The 15,801-nt window shown below is 50.8% G+C and overlaps 1 long non-coding RNA gene across 6 annotated transcripts; it reads left to right on the forward strand.

Annotated features, from left to right (window-relative positions):
- The first annotated feature begins 1,152 nt into the window (after positions 1-1,152).
- Positions 1,153-13,534, forward strand: LOC127040669 (uncharacterized). 6 transcript variants are annotated; one of them, XR_007771504.1, is made up of 6 exons: positions 1,158-1,834; positions 2,141-4,534; positions 4,916-5,052; positions 5,352-6,145; positions 6,849-6,931; positions 7,770-7,839. It is a non-coding gene; the product is annotated as an uncharacterized LOC127040669 (long non-coding RNA). The 6 variants fall into 6 exon arrangements; XR_007771506.1 differs by lacking the exons at positions 6,849-6,931; positions 7,770-7,839 and having other exon boundaries at positions 1,153-1,576; positions 1,708-1,834; positions 5,352-6,291; XR_007771502.1 differs by lacking the exons at positions 6,849-6,931; positions 7,770-7,839 and having other exon boundaries at positions 1,156-1,834; positions 2,141-2,488; positions 2,842-4,534; positions 5,352-6,289.
- The last annotated feature ends 2,267 nt before the right edge of the window (positions 13,535-15,801 follow it).

Here is a 15,801-nt window from a genome sequence, read left to right on the forward strand (position 1 = left end):
CTCCTGCTCCTGCCCATTCCCATGTCCCCTGAGCGGGTCCTCAGACAAGCTGTCCCCACTTCAACTCAGATGGGCCTAGCCACAACCTGACGCCTTAAAACTGCCAGAAGCCTGGAATACCTCCGCTTAGCCCCCATCTCCCACCTTCCCCCCACCAATTCCTCTCAGCCTCAATCTTCCTGAAGACCCACCCCTGTATGACCCCCCCGACCCTCGACTCCCAGCCCCCATTATTGCCATGTGCCCAGCTACGCCCTGCGGGGGGGGGGGGGGGCGGAGGGAAGGAAGGAAGCAGAAGTTTCTGGGAGTTGTTGTGTGCCCCGGCCTACAACTCCCATCAGCCACCGCGGATCCAGCGGCACCGTGGGAGAGGCGGGGTCTGGTGCTGGCTTCTCGCAGCGGCCAGGGCGGGGCCCGGCGCCTTTGGTTTGGGTGGGCGGTGCTTTTGGCAGTACAGCGTCTGTTTGCGGAGCGGGGCCGGAAACGGGAGGTGGGAGAGGAAGTGATATAACCGGTTTGGACGCCAACCGCGGTAACCAGGGAACTAGTTTTGTTCTGTGCCAGTTGCATCCTGGGAGTTGTAGTTTTCAAAGTGTTGCCGCCTCGGGCATGTTTGGTACCGGCACGCCCAGCTGCCATGGGCCGCCCCCGTCCCCCCGCATCTCCCAGCCCGCACCCACCCACATTCCCCTGCACCCCCAGCCGACGCGACCTTCCCCAACCCCCCACACCTCGACCCCCAACCCACCACGCGCCCCCTGTCCCCCCAGTCTGCTGTGACCTTTCCCGGGCCGCCCCACAGCCTTCCGCAGCCCGCCCCGCGCACCCCGAGGGCGCCGCGACGTTCCCCAACTGCCCCCCACATACACCGAGCCCACCACAACCTTCCTTGTCCCCCCCACACCCAAGCTTCCCCAACCCGCATCCCCAGTCCCCAACCCCCCCACACCTACAACCTTCTCCAACCCGCACCCCCATTCTTTTAGCCCAAACCAACCCGCCCCCGTCTATTTCTCCATCCTTTGGGCACCTCAGTCCTCCTTTCTTGTCCCTCCAACACCTCCCAGGCCACCCCAACTTGGACCCCATCCCTACCTTTCCTCCATCCATGCCTCTTCCCATAGCAACCCCTCAGCCCCCATCTCTTACCAACACCCTCCAGCCTGCAACATCCTTCCCCAACCCACAAGCCCTGTATCCCTCAGTTCATTCCTCCACTCATGGGACTCCATAGCCACAGTCTATCTCCAACATCCTCCAAGCTCACAACAACCTGTGCCTCTATCCATGCCTCCCTCCCAACACTCCCAGCCCAACACAACCTGCACCCCACTCTGTCCCTAGACCTGTGGGCCCCCAGTGCCCTTTTGTCCTTTCTCCAACATGCATCCCTATCCCTACCCTACCACCCCCCTCCATCCATCCATGGGGCCCCTCAGCCCTTCTCTCTCCTTCCTCCACAACACAAACCCTTCATAGGACATGGGCAGGGATGCTAGGTATACATCCCCACAGGCCAGGTCTCGGGAGCCATGGAGAAGTAGGAGTGGACGAAAAACATGCGGAGTAGTGGATGGTAAAGTGGAGTGGTGACTGGGATCAGTCTCTGTTCATCGAGTGGGACTGGAGAGGGAGGCAGGAATGAGGGCAAGATTAAAGGCACCAATAGAGCTCTGTATAATGATAGTTCTTGTTTGGCTTTATTAGTTTGCAGAGGAATCGTCCAGGAGCTCTAGCCAGATAAGAATATGGCAGAAATGGACCTGAGCAGCCTGGACATCCTTCTAAAGATACATAAACAGTCCTCATGTTTCTGCCTTCTGCATCGCTGGCTGTGAGTCAGTGCTTTCAATTCCTCATCTATGGTCACTGTGGTACTCTTCAAAGGCCATGTGCTTGCTCGGGTGTGGGGCTCTGTTAGATTACGGCTGGGGTGGGGCCAGAGTCTGCTGTACAGAGTGATTATTTTGGGTGCAGTTGCAAGGAGTGCTTTTTAGTTGTAGTGCTCAAGGGCAAATGGGTTGGGGGGGGGAAGGTTCGGGGCGGAACCCTGCTGTGTGGGAGGGGTGAAAAGAATAGCCTAAGCGAAGTTGTCCACTGAGATAACTTTCTTTGTTTTTCCTCCTTGTGCCGGGTTTAGTACCAAGGGAAAAGAAATCAAACATCAGAGTTTACTCTCCTCATCGGATGGAAAGCGAGCAAGAGCAGTGAGCCCGCGAGCATTGTTGATGTAAGTGAAGAGCCATCCGGTTGGCAGTTGCTACTGTCAGTGAGATACATGTCTGGTTTCGAGAGGGCTCTGCTCATGACCCGCCTGGCTCCAGATAGGGCCGCCCCATTGGCTGGGGCTGGGTTTGTGAGAAATGCTTCCTGACCAGCTGTGCTTACGAGAGAGACAAGATCCCCATTTTCAGGGGCTGCTCAGTTCTCTGGCCAGGAGCGGTGTGTCCTCCACAGCAGAAGGTTGCATCTAGGAGGATGACTCCAGGTAGTGAATTGCTTTCCTTCCTCCCACCTCTCTCTCTTTCTCTCCCCGCCCCCCCACAGTGTGTTGGCCAACTTTCTCACTCTCTTCCCTCTCCTCTTCTCATGCCGTTTCCCTTCGTAAGACACGGGCAGGTGTGCTAGGTGTGCATTCCTACAGGCTAGGTCTCGGGATCCATGGAGAAGTAGAAGCTGACAATAATCGTGCATAGCAGTGGCTGTTGGTGTTAACTCGGTCTCTGTTGGTGGAGTGGGGCCGAGGTAGATGGGATTGGAGAGGAAGGCTGGGATGAGGGCACCAAGATTCGAAGCACCAATAGAGCTTTGTGTAGTGATGGCTCATGCTTGGGTTTGCAGCTGTGTTTCCAGAGGAATCTTCCAGGAGCCCTAGACCAAGGAGAAAGTGGCAGAAGTGGACATGAACAGAGTAGACATCCTTCTAAGGACACATGAACAGTTCTCAGCTTTCTGACTCCCGCATAACTGGCTGTGAGTAAGCGGTCAGTGGTCTGAATTCCTCATCTGCGCTCACTGTAGTACTCTTCACAGGCCTTGTGCTTCCTCGTTGGGTGCAGGACTCTGTGAGATTACGTCTGGGGAGGGGCCAGAGTCTGCTGTGCGGAGTGATTATTTTGGGTGCTGTTGCAAGGGGTGCTTTTTGGTTGTAATGCTAAAGGTGTGATGGGGAGGGTTGAGGGCGGAGCTCGGTCGTGTGGGTGAGACAAAAAGAAGAGCCTATGAGACGTTGCCTACTGAGATGGTAACATGCTTGTTTTTTCCCCACTTGTGCCGGGTTTAGTACCAAGGAGAAAGAAGTCAAGTGTCACAGTCTACTGCCCTCGTGCAATGTAAAGTGAGCGAGAGCAGCGAGCCTGTGAGCACTGTTGATGCCAGGCAAGATCTGAGCAGATGCCACTCTCAATGAGATAAGTGTCTGTCATAACTCTCCTACTCAGATCTGAACCTTAGAGTTCAGAACATGAGAAGCTAGCATGAAACCTCCAAACTTAATTACCAGCTTGGATCTGATATCGCTGCCACCAGCCAGAATTCCAGTGTCTGGCTCACTCTGGTCTCCCCAAAACCTTCCCTGGGGAACCCCCAAGACTCAGATGCCCTGAGTCTCACCACAAAGGGAAATAACCCACTTCCCTTCCCCCTCTTTACCTCCTCCCAGATTTCCCCGCCCTGGGTACTCTAGGAATTCCCTGTTTCAAGTCCTTGAAACACAAGTACCGAGAGATCAATCTCTCTCTCCCCTCACCGAGAGGGTATGCAAAGTCAGGCTTAGTAAAACTAACACAAAGAGATTCTCTCTTCCCCCCTGTCTTCTTCCTCCCACCAATTCCCTGGTGAGCTGCAAACACAATCCCCTTGAGCCCCCACTAAAAAAAAAAAATCCACAGGTCTTAAAAAGAAAGCTTTATATAAAAAGGAAGAAAAAGACATAAAATGGTCTCTGTATCAAGGTGACAATATACAAGGTCAATTGCTTAAAAGAAAAAAATGAATAAATAGCCTTATCCAAACAGAATACAATTTAACACATTCCAGCAACTACACACATGTAAATGCAAAAAAACAATATAAACCTATTGTCTTACTATCTTTGTACTTACAACTTGGAAACAGAAGATTAGAAAGCCTGGAGATAGAAAGATCACTCTCAGAGCCCAGAAAGAGAAGAGACCAAGAACAAAGGACTCACACCCAAAACTTCCCTCCACCCAGATTTGAAAAAGTCTTGTTTCCTGATTGGTCCTCTGGTCAGGTGTTTGGTTCCCTTTGTTAACCCTTCACAGGTAAAAGAACATTAACCCTTAGCTATCTGTTTATGACAGTGTCTTGTTTGGTGATCGCTGTGCTTGTGGCCCACCTCGGTCCTGCTAGGGCCGCCCCATTGGCTGGGGTTGGGTTTGTAAGAAATGCTTCCTGACCAGCTGTGCTTACGAGAGAGACAAGGTCCCCGTTTTCAGGGGCTGCTCATTTCTCTGGCCCAGAGCAGTGTGTCCTCCACAGCAGAAGGTTGCATCTAGGAGGATGACTCCAGGTGGTGAGTTGCTTGCCTTCCTCCCTCCTTTTTCTCTCTCTCTCTTCTCTTCTCTAGTACGTTGGCCAACACACACCCTCTATCCCTCTGTGTCTGTCCTTGCCTTTCCTTGTGCTGTCTCCCTTTGTAAGACACGGGCAGGCATGCTAGGTTTGCATCCCCAGAGGCCAGATCTCGGGAGCCATGGAGAGGTAGGAGCGGATGAAAAGCATGCGGGGCAGCGGACGCTAAAGTGGAGCTGTGACTGTCTGTGTTTATTCGGTCTCCATTTGTCGAGTGGGGCTGGTGTAGATGGGACTGGAGCGGGAGGCTGGGATGAGGGCAAGATTCAACGCACCAGTAGATCTCTGTGTAGTGATCGTTCTTGCTTGGCTTTATTAGTTTGCAGAGGAATCGTCCAGGAGCCCAACCGAACAAGAATATGGCAGAAGTGGACCTGATCAGCCTGGACATCCTTCTAAGGAGACACGAATAGTCCTCATGTTTCCGCTTTCTGCATCACGGGCTATGAGTAAGAGGTCAGTGCTTTGAATTCCTCATCTGTAGTCGCTGTAGTTTTCTTCACAGGCCATGTCCTTCCTCGTTGGGTACGAGGCTCCGGGATTAAGGCTGGAGAAGGCACAAGAGTCTCTGAGGAAAGTGAGTATTTTGGGTGCCGTTACAATGGGTGCCTTCTTGTTGCAGTTGTAACGTAGTAATGGGAGATGGGTTGAGGGCTGAGCGGTGGGATATGGGAGATGTGAAATGAAGAGGCTGGGTGACATTGCAGACAGAGATGCTAATTTGTTTTTGTTTTTCCCCCGTCTGCTGCATTTAGTACCAAGGAAAATGAAGTCACACATCAAAGTCTACGGCTCTGATGCGATGGAAAGCGAGCAAGAGCGTCGAGACTCTGACCATTGTTGATGTCACGCAAAAGCTGTCCATCTGGAAGCCGAGGAGACGCTGCTGTCAGCGAGATAAGTGTCTGGTTTGGGGAGGGCTCTGCTCACGCCCAACCCGAGTCCAGGTAGGGAAGCCCAGTACGGTAAGGCTGGGTGTGTATGAAAAGGTTCCTGACTAGCTGTGGTCACGAGGGAGAAAAGGTCCCTGTTTTCAGAGGTTGCTCATTTTTCTGGTCAGGAACAGTGTCTCCTGCACAGGGGGAGGCTGGATCCAGGAGGATGACTCAGGTGGTGAGTTGCTTGCTTTCCTCCCATTTGTCTCTCTCTTCTCTAGTGTGTTGGCCAACTTTCTCACTCTCTTCCCTCTCCTCTCCTCGTGCCATCTCACTTGCTAAGACACGGGTAGACGTGTTAGGTGTGCATCCCTACAGGCTAGGTCTCGGGATCCATGGAGTAGCGGGAGCTGACGAAAATCATGCGTAGCAGTGGCTGTTGGTGTTAACTCTGTCTCTGTTGATGGAGTGGGGCTGAGGTAGATTGGGTTGGAGAGGGATGCCAGGTTGAGGGCAAGATTCGAAGCACCAGTAGAGCTTTGTGTAGTGATGGCTCATGCTTGGCTTTTGCAGCTGCTCTTCCAAAGCAATTTTCCAGGAGTCCTAGACTGAGGAGAAAGTGGCAGAAGTGGACATGAACAATCCTCAGCTTTCTGACTCCCGCACAACTGGCTGTGAGTAAGCAGTCAGTGGTCTGAATTCCTCATCTGTGCTCGCTGTAGTACTCTTCTCAGGCCTTGTGCTTCCTCGTTGAGTGCGGGGCTCTGTCAGATTACGCTGGGGAGGGGCCAGAGTCTGGTGTGCAGAGTGATTATTTCGGGTGCCGTTGGAAGGGGTGCTTTTTAGTTGTTGTGCTAAAGGCGTAATGGGGGGGAGGGTTTGGGGTGGAGTACTGCCGCATTGGAGAAGTGAATAGAATGTTTCCCACTCTGATAATAACTGTGATTAATGTGCATAAATATTTGTTAGGCCTCAACCTTCTGGAAATTGTGTGAAGCGAGTACAGATGAATCCTGCAAGAATAAGTGTAATCTAACTAGGAAGCTTTGTAGAGTAAAAAGGAAACTCTGTAAAGGTAGATACAGACCTGTGGTTACTATGCTCTGCAACCAAATACCTCTTTAATCTCATTTGAGCATTTTTGAGTCTAGAAAATTAAACACTATTAGCCCCATAGAAAAGAGATGACCTGAGCACAGGTGCACAGTTCATAAGATCAAGACAACTGCACATACCCCACGGAAACATTTGGCCGCCTTCATTGGTTGATGTGTTTTGAAACATGGCCAGCAAATACCATATAAATAAGATGCAGAGGCGCAAGTGTGTTTGTGTGTGTGTGTGTGCGTTGACCTAAAAGAGGTCACTCTTTGTCAGGCTCATATACACCCCTTGAACCAAAGGGACTTGCTCTTCACTGACTGACTATGCCTGGCAGTGCAGGAAATGGTCAACTGAAGGTAATGTATCTTTGGATGAACTCAGGGTAAGTTTTTAAAGTGAAGAGGTCTGGTTATGCTCGTGCTGGTTAATCTTAAGTCTGTATTAATACTATAGTTTAATTATATTAGTAAATTGTTGAAGTTGTTTAAAGATTGTAATAGTCAATAGTTGATCAATATATAATAACTGTATGTGTTTTTGTGCCTTGCTGGGAATGGGTACAGTGCTGGTGAACCTAGTAGCTTTGCATGTCGCTGTGCCTGTCTTTTATATAAGTTACCATCACAAAAATCAATAAATGCTTATAAGTTGTTATATAAAGTTATAGGTAGGTTAAGGTTAGTAAAATATAGTTAGTCCATGTATTAATATTGCATATAGAATTGTATTTGTTGGGGTGGGTGCAGTACATGTAAGGTTACTAGGCAATCAGTAATAGTAGCATTGCATGCGCTTGTAACTATTTTCAATATTATTTACCTTTTATATGTGCACTTATAGGAATAGGCAGTTATTGCATAATATTACTTGTACTTGTGCTTCTCTCCAGTATAATTTGCCATTTGTATTAATCCTCACTCAGTGCTGGTCTTTAATTCTGTTTTTCTTATTCTATCTGTGTTGCCTTTATAGTCATAAGTCATTAAAAACCTTTCTGGAGGAATAATTAATTGCTTAGTTTCTGTTTTGCAGACACTATTCAGCCTCTTTACATCTGTGTTGGGTGGTGGGAAGTAGCGATCACCCAGAGCCCCACTAGGACCCTGACGTGAGCCCCCCAGGGCTCTGACATCTGCCTCCTCCTTCCATTAATCTCCACAATAACTTTGTTTTTCCTTCTTGTGCTGGGTTTAGTACCCAGGGAAAAGAAATCAAACGTCAGTCTACTGCCCTCGTGCGATGTAAAGCGAGTGAGAGCAGTGAGCCCACGAACATTGTTGATGCACATGAGGAGCCATCCAGTTGGCAGTGGAGCAGTTGCTGTGTCTGTGAGATGAGTGTCTGGTTTGGTGAGTGCTCTGCTCAGGGCCCCCCTGGCTCCAGGTAGGGTTGCGCCATTAGCTGGGCCTGGGTTTGTAAGAAATGTTTCTTGTCCAGCCATGCTTACAAGACAGACAAGTCCCCATTTTCAGGGGATGCTCATTTCTCTGGCCAGGAGCGGTGTGTCTTCCGCAGCAGAAGTTTGCATCTAGGAGGATGACTCCAGGTGATGAGTTGCTTGCCTTCCTCCCACTTCTTTCTCTCTGTCTCTCGCTCTCTTTTCTAGTGCAATGGCCAGCTTTCTCACTCTCTTTCCTCTCCTCTCCTCTCCTCGTGCCATCTCCCTTTGTAAGACACGGGTAGGCTTGCTAGGTGTGCATCCCCAGAGTCCAGGTCTTGGGAACCATAGAGAAGTAGGAGCAGACGAAAAGCATGCGAGGCAGTGGATGCTAAAGTGGAACTGTGACTGTCTGCATTTACTTGGTCTCTGTTCATCGAGTGGGGCTGATGTAGACTGGACTGGAGAGGGCGGCAGGGATGAGGGCAAGATTTGCTTCCTCGTTGGGTACGGGGCTCTGTGAGATTACGGCTGGGGAGTGGCCAGAGTATGCTGTGCAGAGTGATAATTTTGGGTGCTGTTGTAAGGAGTGCTTTTTGGTTGTAATGCTAATGGTGTAATGGAGAGGGTTGAGGGCAGAGAACTGCCGTGTCACCACTTGCTACACCCACAATTTCCCATCCCTGGATCTATGGGAGGGGGAGTTGTGACAGATGGCTTGGACTTTGTCAGAGTTTCAACCAGTGTTCCCTCTAATTTTTCCCACTCATGTGGAAGGAATTTTGTTATGTGCACCAATATGGAGGTGATGTCACACATCACCTCCATATTGGTGCACATAACAAAATTCATGTGGCAGGGTGGGGCCAAGGGGTTCAGAGTGTGGGACGGGGCTCAGGGCTGGGGCAGAGTATTGAGGTGTGAGGGAGTGAGAGCTACAGCTGGGGGTGCAGGCTCTGGGGTGGGGCTAGGGATGAGGGACTCAGGGCTGGGGTGCAGGGGGTGAGGGCTCCATCTTGGGGTGTGGTCTCTGGGCTAGGGATGAGGGGTTTGTGGCCAGGCTGCCCTGGGACTACAGGAAGGGGGGGAGAGGACTCCCCGCAGCTCTCTCTCTCCGCAGCAGCACCTGGGCTGGGGGGAGAGGCACCTCTCCCTAACGCGGCAGCTCCAGGGCTGGGGCCACAGGATAGGTGCTTCTTCCCTGGCTGCAGCAGATCCGGGGCTGGGAGAGAGGCATATCTCCCTGCTGCAGCCCTAAGTGCCTGCACAGTGCTTAATATGCTGCTGCGCAGCTTAGAGGGAACTTAGGTTCAACTTGTGGGAAATCACTATCTTAAATGATGACATTCATAAAATTTAGATTTTTCTAATTTAATGCACTTTTCATCTAAATTAGCAAAATCTTGTTTTACTTGTGTGTAAATTTTAAAAAGAGGTTCCACAGGAGCAATGGCCATCTGCCCCTCCCCTGGTCTAGAGGTAGAGATTCTGGCCCACCAGCAATTCTAGCACCAATGAAGTCATGTGATCATAAAAATAGACTTGATAATGTTTTGTTTTTAATAATGTATTAAATATTGTAAATGAGAGTCACAGTAAAACCCTAGGAAGTGTTATAAGAAGATATGAAGGGTTTCAGAGTAGTAGCTACGTTAGTTTGTTTCCACAAAAAGAACAGGAGTACTTGTGGCACCTTAGAGACTAAGACATTTATTGTAGTATAAGCTTTCATGGGCAACAGCCCGCTTAATCGGATATGAAGGTTTCTTGAGAATTAAAGAATTAAAAGGTATGAAACTCCATTTCCTGGAGGTGGCCAGTTCAGGCAAGTGGAACAGCTGAGCAAACCAATTAGTGAACACCTCTGTGCAGATGTGTCACTTGTATGTACACACCTGAATGGAGACTGTGAGTATTTAAAGAGCAGGGTGTATTGTGGGGGAGCGGGAAAGTGTCAGAAACTCATTATATCATTTCAGAGAGGGAAGAGCAGCCTCGTCTAGACCTTCCCCACCCCCCAGCCTTCCTTTTGCCCCTGTTACTGTACGTGATCAGCTTGCTCCAGCACCCTCAACAGGAAAGTAACAGGTTCTACTGGGGAACGTTTTATAACACTACAGCAGCTGGGGGGCTCTTGCTGTGGCCCAGGTATGATGTTCCAGGCTGCAATCCTATCTAGTGCGGGGCTGTGTCACCTGACCTGCAATGGGGAGTGTGCCTCACAAGACCGGCGCTAGGGGTTTGAGCGCCCTAGGCGCATGGTAATTTCGCCGCCCCACGCGCTGGTCTCACGGCTCCGGTGGAGCTGCCGCAGTCGTGGCTGCAGACGGTTGGCTGCTCCGCAGCTCTGGTGGAGCTGCCGCAGTCGTGCCTGTGGAAGGTCCACTGGAGCCACGCGAGCAGCCGACCGTCCGCAGGCACGACTGCGGCAGCTCCACCGGAGCCGCCTGCCGCCCCCTCTGGCAAAATGCCGCCCCCCAATAATCCTGGCACCCTAGGCAATTGCCTAGGCCGCCTAAATGAAAGCGCCGGCCCTGGTGCCTCACCATGCTGCTCTGTTATAGCGCTGACTTGGGAGCTCACAAATAGCCTGTTGGCGTGCTGCTCCCCGCTCTCCTCCCAAGTGTCTGTGCATGGCTACAACTCTGATCCCAGAGCTTGTCAGCACTCACTAGTCACACTGTGCTTCCATCAGACCTGGGCTACCACATGCAGAGTGACCCCAACACACTCCCTGTCCTGAACTTTACATCAAAAACGTGTTGTGCACTGTCCAGCCCTCTCTGGGACAGGCCAGATAGATTAGGTCTGTTGTACCTCTAGGAGGTAAATGTACAAAAATCTGCCACCTTATGGATTATTCCATTTACAGTTCACAACACTGGATTAGTTTTGGTTCAAGAATAAACAAGTTTATTTAACTACATAGAGAGGTTTTAAGTGAACACAAGTAATAAGGCATTAAAGAAGAAATGATTACAAGAAAAAATAAAGATAAAATGTTTTCTAAACTTAACAAACTAGGCTTGTGAAGTCCCTTCTCACAGGTTCCAGTAATTATTGCTGCCCAAACTCTCAGGCCAGGATCTGCTTCCAGGATCCAGCAGCTGTTTCTCTGGTCATAGGTGAAAGGAAGATGAGGAGGGAGAGAGAACTTGGATGTTTTGCCCTTCACTTTTATAGCTCAGTCACCCTTTGAAAAACATTTTCCTGAGTGTTCACATTAGGTGAAATTCTTTCTTGCTGAGAGCAAGGAGACATGGATTTTGGTGGAAGAAGGAGGCTTTGTGCTGTTTCTGTTCATCTGTGTATGCTGCTTCTTTCTTCCCCCGCTTGTCCTCTGTGGAATCTGTTTACAGCTGAAATGCAAATTGAGGCAAACACACATCCCTTTCTTTAGGACAGGTGTGCTTGACCAGTTCCACCTAATCAGGCTACGTGAATTGGAACTTGTGCTTTTAATACCCTCTAGGTGGAATTTCATAACTTTACATAGACTGTAGCTACAGCCATTTTACCAAGATAGTATTGATCACTGAGTTTCAAATGCTTCCTCAGAGGCATATTTTGTCCAAAGATTGTTACAATAGTGTGTAGGGTGTGAATACAGGGGTGCATTTGGTCACAGCGGGCTGGGAATTATCCATTTGTGGAGGGCTCTCTAACCATACCCTTCCCTGGAAATTGCCAGACAATGAAGGGAAGGAGAGAATTCTTGCTCCAATTCCGAATTGCTGGAAATCCCAGGCTCGCTGGAATTTATCTGCTTCACCACAGCCCCTCGCTAGGTTCTCTAGGTGGCGTCTCATTGCTTCACATTAAAGCTGCTGCCCTTTGAGTCTTTATGTTCTGGGGTGTTTGCTGTCATGAGTGATTGCACCGGCTTGGGCAGGTGCTGGGCAAGGTGAGGGTTATAAAGTTCTGATGAAGTAAATAAAATTACTCTGTGACAAACAGTGGCATTTGTCCCTTAAAGTGTGAAATAGCAATCAGGGGTCACTGCCCAAATGCGGGGGAGGGGGATGGATGGACACACATGGCACTGTCCCACCTGAGACACCCCAGCATCTTGAGTCCCCAAATCCTTGTAGCTGCCATCACTCATTAACAGTGCCTCCTTCCACTCCTTACAGCAGTCCAGGCTGCAGAAAGTTGATGTGCGGGAGATCACAATATAGCGCATGGAGAGCCTGCAACAGAGCAACACCCTGGATAATGACTCCCTGGCCCCTCGTAGTCTCCCATGGGCTGGGGAGGATCCATCTTGGAGGAGGGTCTGTCTGCCCAAATGCAACCCAGAGGGAGGGTCTACACCTCCTATCAGGCTCAGTGAGATGCACTCTCTTGCCCCCCCTGTGGTCTTCTATGAGTCATACAGGATCTGTCTGCCCCAGGCATGGTCCATGCCATGCTGAGGAGAGTTCATGCTGCCTGCCAGGCTCAAGGTGTCACTCCTCCCACATCTTCATGGGGAGTTTGGGGAGATTCTTGTTGCTGTAACGGGATCACAGAGCACGAGTGGCTGGTTGAGTATCTTCAGGGCTATGGAATCTGGACCCGAGAGGTGTGAACTTACAGTCATGGCTTTGGATTCAAGAGAAAAGGGGCTGAGACTAGAGATGCCCAGAGACGCACTGTCACCCTACAGCTCCAGTACTGCAGCACCCAAAAGTCTCACTCAGGTCTGGGCCTCATTGTGTTGGGCGCTGCATGGAAAATCGGAGAGAAACAGATGTCTGGAGATGGATAGATGAGCATCTCTGGCATACAGAGGAGAGATGGAGAGGGGTGTGGGGGGGGCATATGGAGGACAGATGGTGATGCTGCAGGCTGACAGGTTTGTGGGTTTGGCTGGTGGCTGATTGCCACAGCAGCTCCTGCCGCCATGTGCTGTGCTGTTTCTGATGCTGCTCTATCTCTTGCAGCCGGCACCAAGCAGAACCTGGCCACAGAGCAGCACTACAGCCATGGCTACAGCAGGTGTCCTATATGCCTGAGCTGCTCAGGGATGAAAAAGCATGTGGGCTCCTGGCTGATGAACAGCCTGCCCCACATCTCACCCTCTCCTGTTCCCAGAGTAGTCTGCTCACAACAGAAACCAAGACCAGCCCCCAACTGGCCTGGCGCCCACTGCCCCTAATGTGGAAAGCCTGATGTCTGGTGGGGGAAACATCCCAGCATCTCAGCTGTAGTGTCAGGACTTACTATTACAAACGTCTCTCTGTCCCAGTTTCCAACCTGTTGCGGTTACTGACACCTACATGGCAAGTTTTTGCTGTCCTGCTGCAATTTGCTACCCCCACAATTCAGCGGGCCTGGGTCTAGGAGTAGCGATTTGAGACAGATGGGGTAGGTCTTGTTGCAATGTACTACTTCTGGGAAATCTCTATTTGAAATTGGGACACTCATGAAATTAGTTTTCTAACTGAATACATTTTTCTAAATTAGAAAACATTTGTGTTATTGATATCCAAATTTAATATAGAGATTTCATGGAGTAGGAAACTGACAGGGCAGACGCTATCCGTCACCCATTGCTACTCCTGGACCAGGGCTGAGGCAACCAAGGAACTCAGGCACCATTGAAGTGATATGATCACAAATAATAGCCTGACATTAAAAAACAAAAAAAAAAGTATTAAAATCTGTAATTTACTATGTCACAATAAAAATATATGGGGTGTTATAATAATGAAACTAATGCTTTTGAAAAGTCAGTAAAAGGGATTAAACTACATTTACAGGAAATTATGATACACAATGGTCAACTCAAGCAATTAGAACAGCAAAAAAGACAAACCCTGAGCTGTCACCTGCTAACCCTAATTCCAAACCCTAACTCCTGTTCCCCAGTACTGTAACCCAACTCCTCCCCCTAACCTTTGACCCTAGCCCACACCACAACCAACCCTGACCCCTCCCTTCACCCTAGGCAACCCAACCCTGCACCCTAACCCTTCAACTAACCGTGATCCCCAACCATCACCCTATTATATCATAACACCCACTCTGCCCATAACCCTAACCCCTTAACTCTAACCCACCTTTGAACCCAACCTCTTACACAACCTAATCCCTAAAGCTAATCCTAACCCTCGCATTAAGCACAACCCTCTAACCTGCCCCCAGGAACCTAAACCCCTCGCCTCCCCATAATCCAAATCTCCCTCTCAACCCCTAACCCTTTCCAAACCTAATCCACACACTAAACTTAACTCCCTCTTACCCTCACCCTTATCCAACCCTCAGACCCTGACCCTGTAATCCTAACCCTCAGCCCCCAATTTCCCCCCTCCGTGGGTGGCATCATACTCTTCCCAGTGGGGGGGCTGACTTAGGCTAGAGAGAAAATTGGGGGCCTGCACTCCCCCTTGCCACAAGGCCCCACCCATCTCTATGGCTCTGCTTCCTGCTGCTCTTAAGTGCCAGCGCTGCCCCGCCCTCTGCATTGCCCTCCTTATGGCCAGGTGGTGGCTAGAGCCGGCCATTGGGGAGTGACTGATGTGCTGGCTGGTGCCAGGAGATGGGCAGCTGGGCTGCTCCTGTCATCTTCTCCTGCTGCTGCTCTTGGCCCCTCGGGCTGCAGCTGATCCTCAGCTTCCCGCCGCCCTTTGACTGCTTGCAGCCCCCAAGAGGTGCCCGAGTAGGGGAACTTGGCTCTGGCAGAGCCCTCAGGGAGCATCAACCACAGGCGGCAGGCCCAGGAGCCTGGGGCAGAGTGGGTCTGTTTGGGTTGCTGTGGGGCACCCTGAACCCACCGCATGCTCTGGGCTGCACATAGTTAAGTGAGGACTTCCGCACTGCTGCTGGTGGCAGCCCTGTGATCAGAGCTGGGTGGCCAGAGGGCGAACCAGGTTGGCTACTGAAAAGTGTCTCCCCCATGGAGGAGCAGTGACACCGGGCGGCCAGTCAAGGTACTGCACAGAGTGGTGTTGTCCATGGAGCAGCGGTGACACCAGGTGGCCAGTTGGGGTAATGCACAGACGGTGTTTCCGTTGCAGCGACAGTGACACCCAGTGATCAGTCAGGGTAATGCATAGAGCATGTTCCCCTTGGCACAGCAGTGACACCCGGTGGCCAGTCGCGGTAATGCACAGAAGGTGTTTCTCTTGGAGCAGCAGTGACACCGAGTGGCTAGTCAGGGTAATGCAGCGAGTATGTCTCCCTTGGAGGAGCAGGGACATCTGGTAGTCAGTCAGGGTAATGCACGAAGCACATTTCTTTGGCGCAGCAGTGCTATCTCGTGGTCACTCAGGATAATGCACAGAGGTGTTCCCTTGGACCAGTAGTGACACCTAGTGGCCAGTCAGGATGATGCACGGACAGTGGGTCCGTAGGAGGAGCAGTGAAACCCAGTGGCCAAGTGGAATATGCCACAGAGCGTTTCCCATGGAGGAACAGTGACACCCAGTGGCCAATCTGGGTAATGCACAGAGCATGTTTTCCTTGGCACAGCAGTGACACCCAGTGGCTAGTTGGGGTAATGCACAGAGTGGGTTTCTGTTGCAGCTACAGAGACACCCGGTGGTCAGTCGGGGTATTGCACAGAAGGTGTTTTGCTTGCACAGCACTGTCACCCGGTGGTCAGTCAAGGTAATGCATCGGGGAGGGTCTCCCATGGAGTAGCAGTGGCACCCAGTGGCCAGTCAGGGTAATGCAGAATGGCCATCAGGTGCGGCATGAGTCTCTTGCCATTTGCTGGGGTGGGGGAGGTGAGGTGGGCTGGAGAAAAAATTGAGGGGCTGCGCCCTCCTCATCACCTGGCTTCACTCACTTTGGGGCCATGCCTCTGCTCCTCAGTTAAAGGCGAGGCTCAGCTCCTCTCCCCCTGGTCAGGATTTACAGCAA

Source organism: Gopherus flavomarginatus, chromosome 25, assembly GCF_025201925.1.
Source record: "Gopherus flavomarginatus isolate rGopFla2 chromosome 25, rGopFla2.mat.asm, whole genome shotgun sequence".
Taxonomy (NCBI): Eukaryota; Metazoa; Chordata; order Testudines; family Testudinidae; genus Gopherus; species Gopherus flavomarginatus.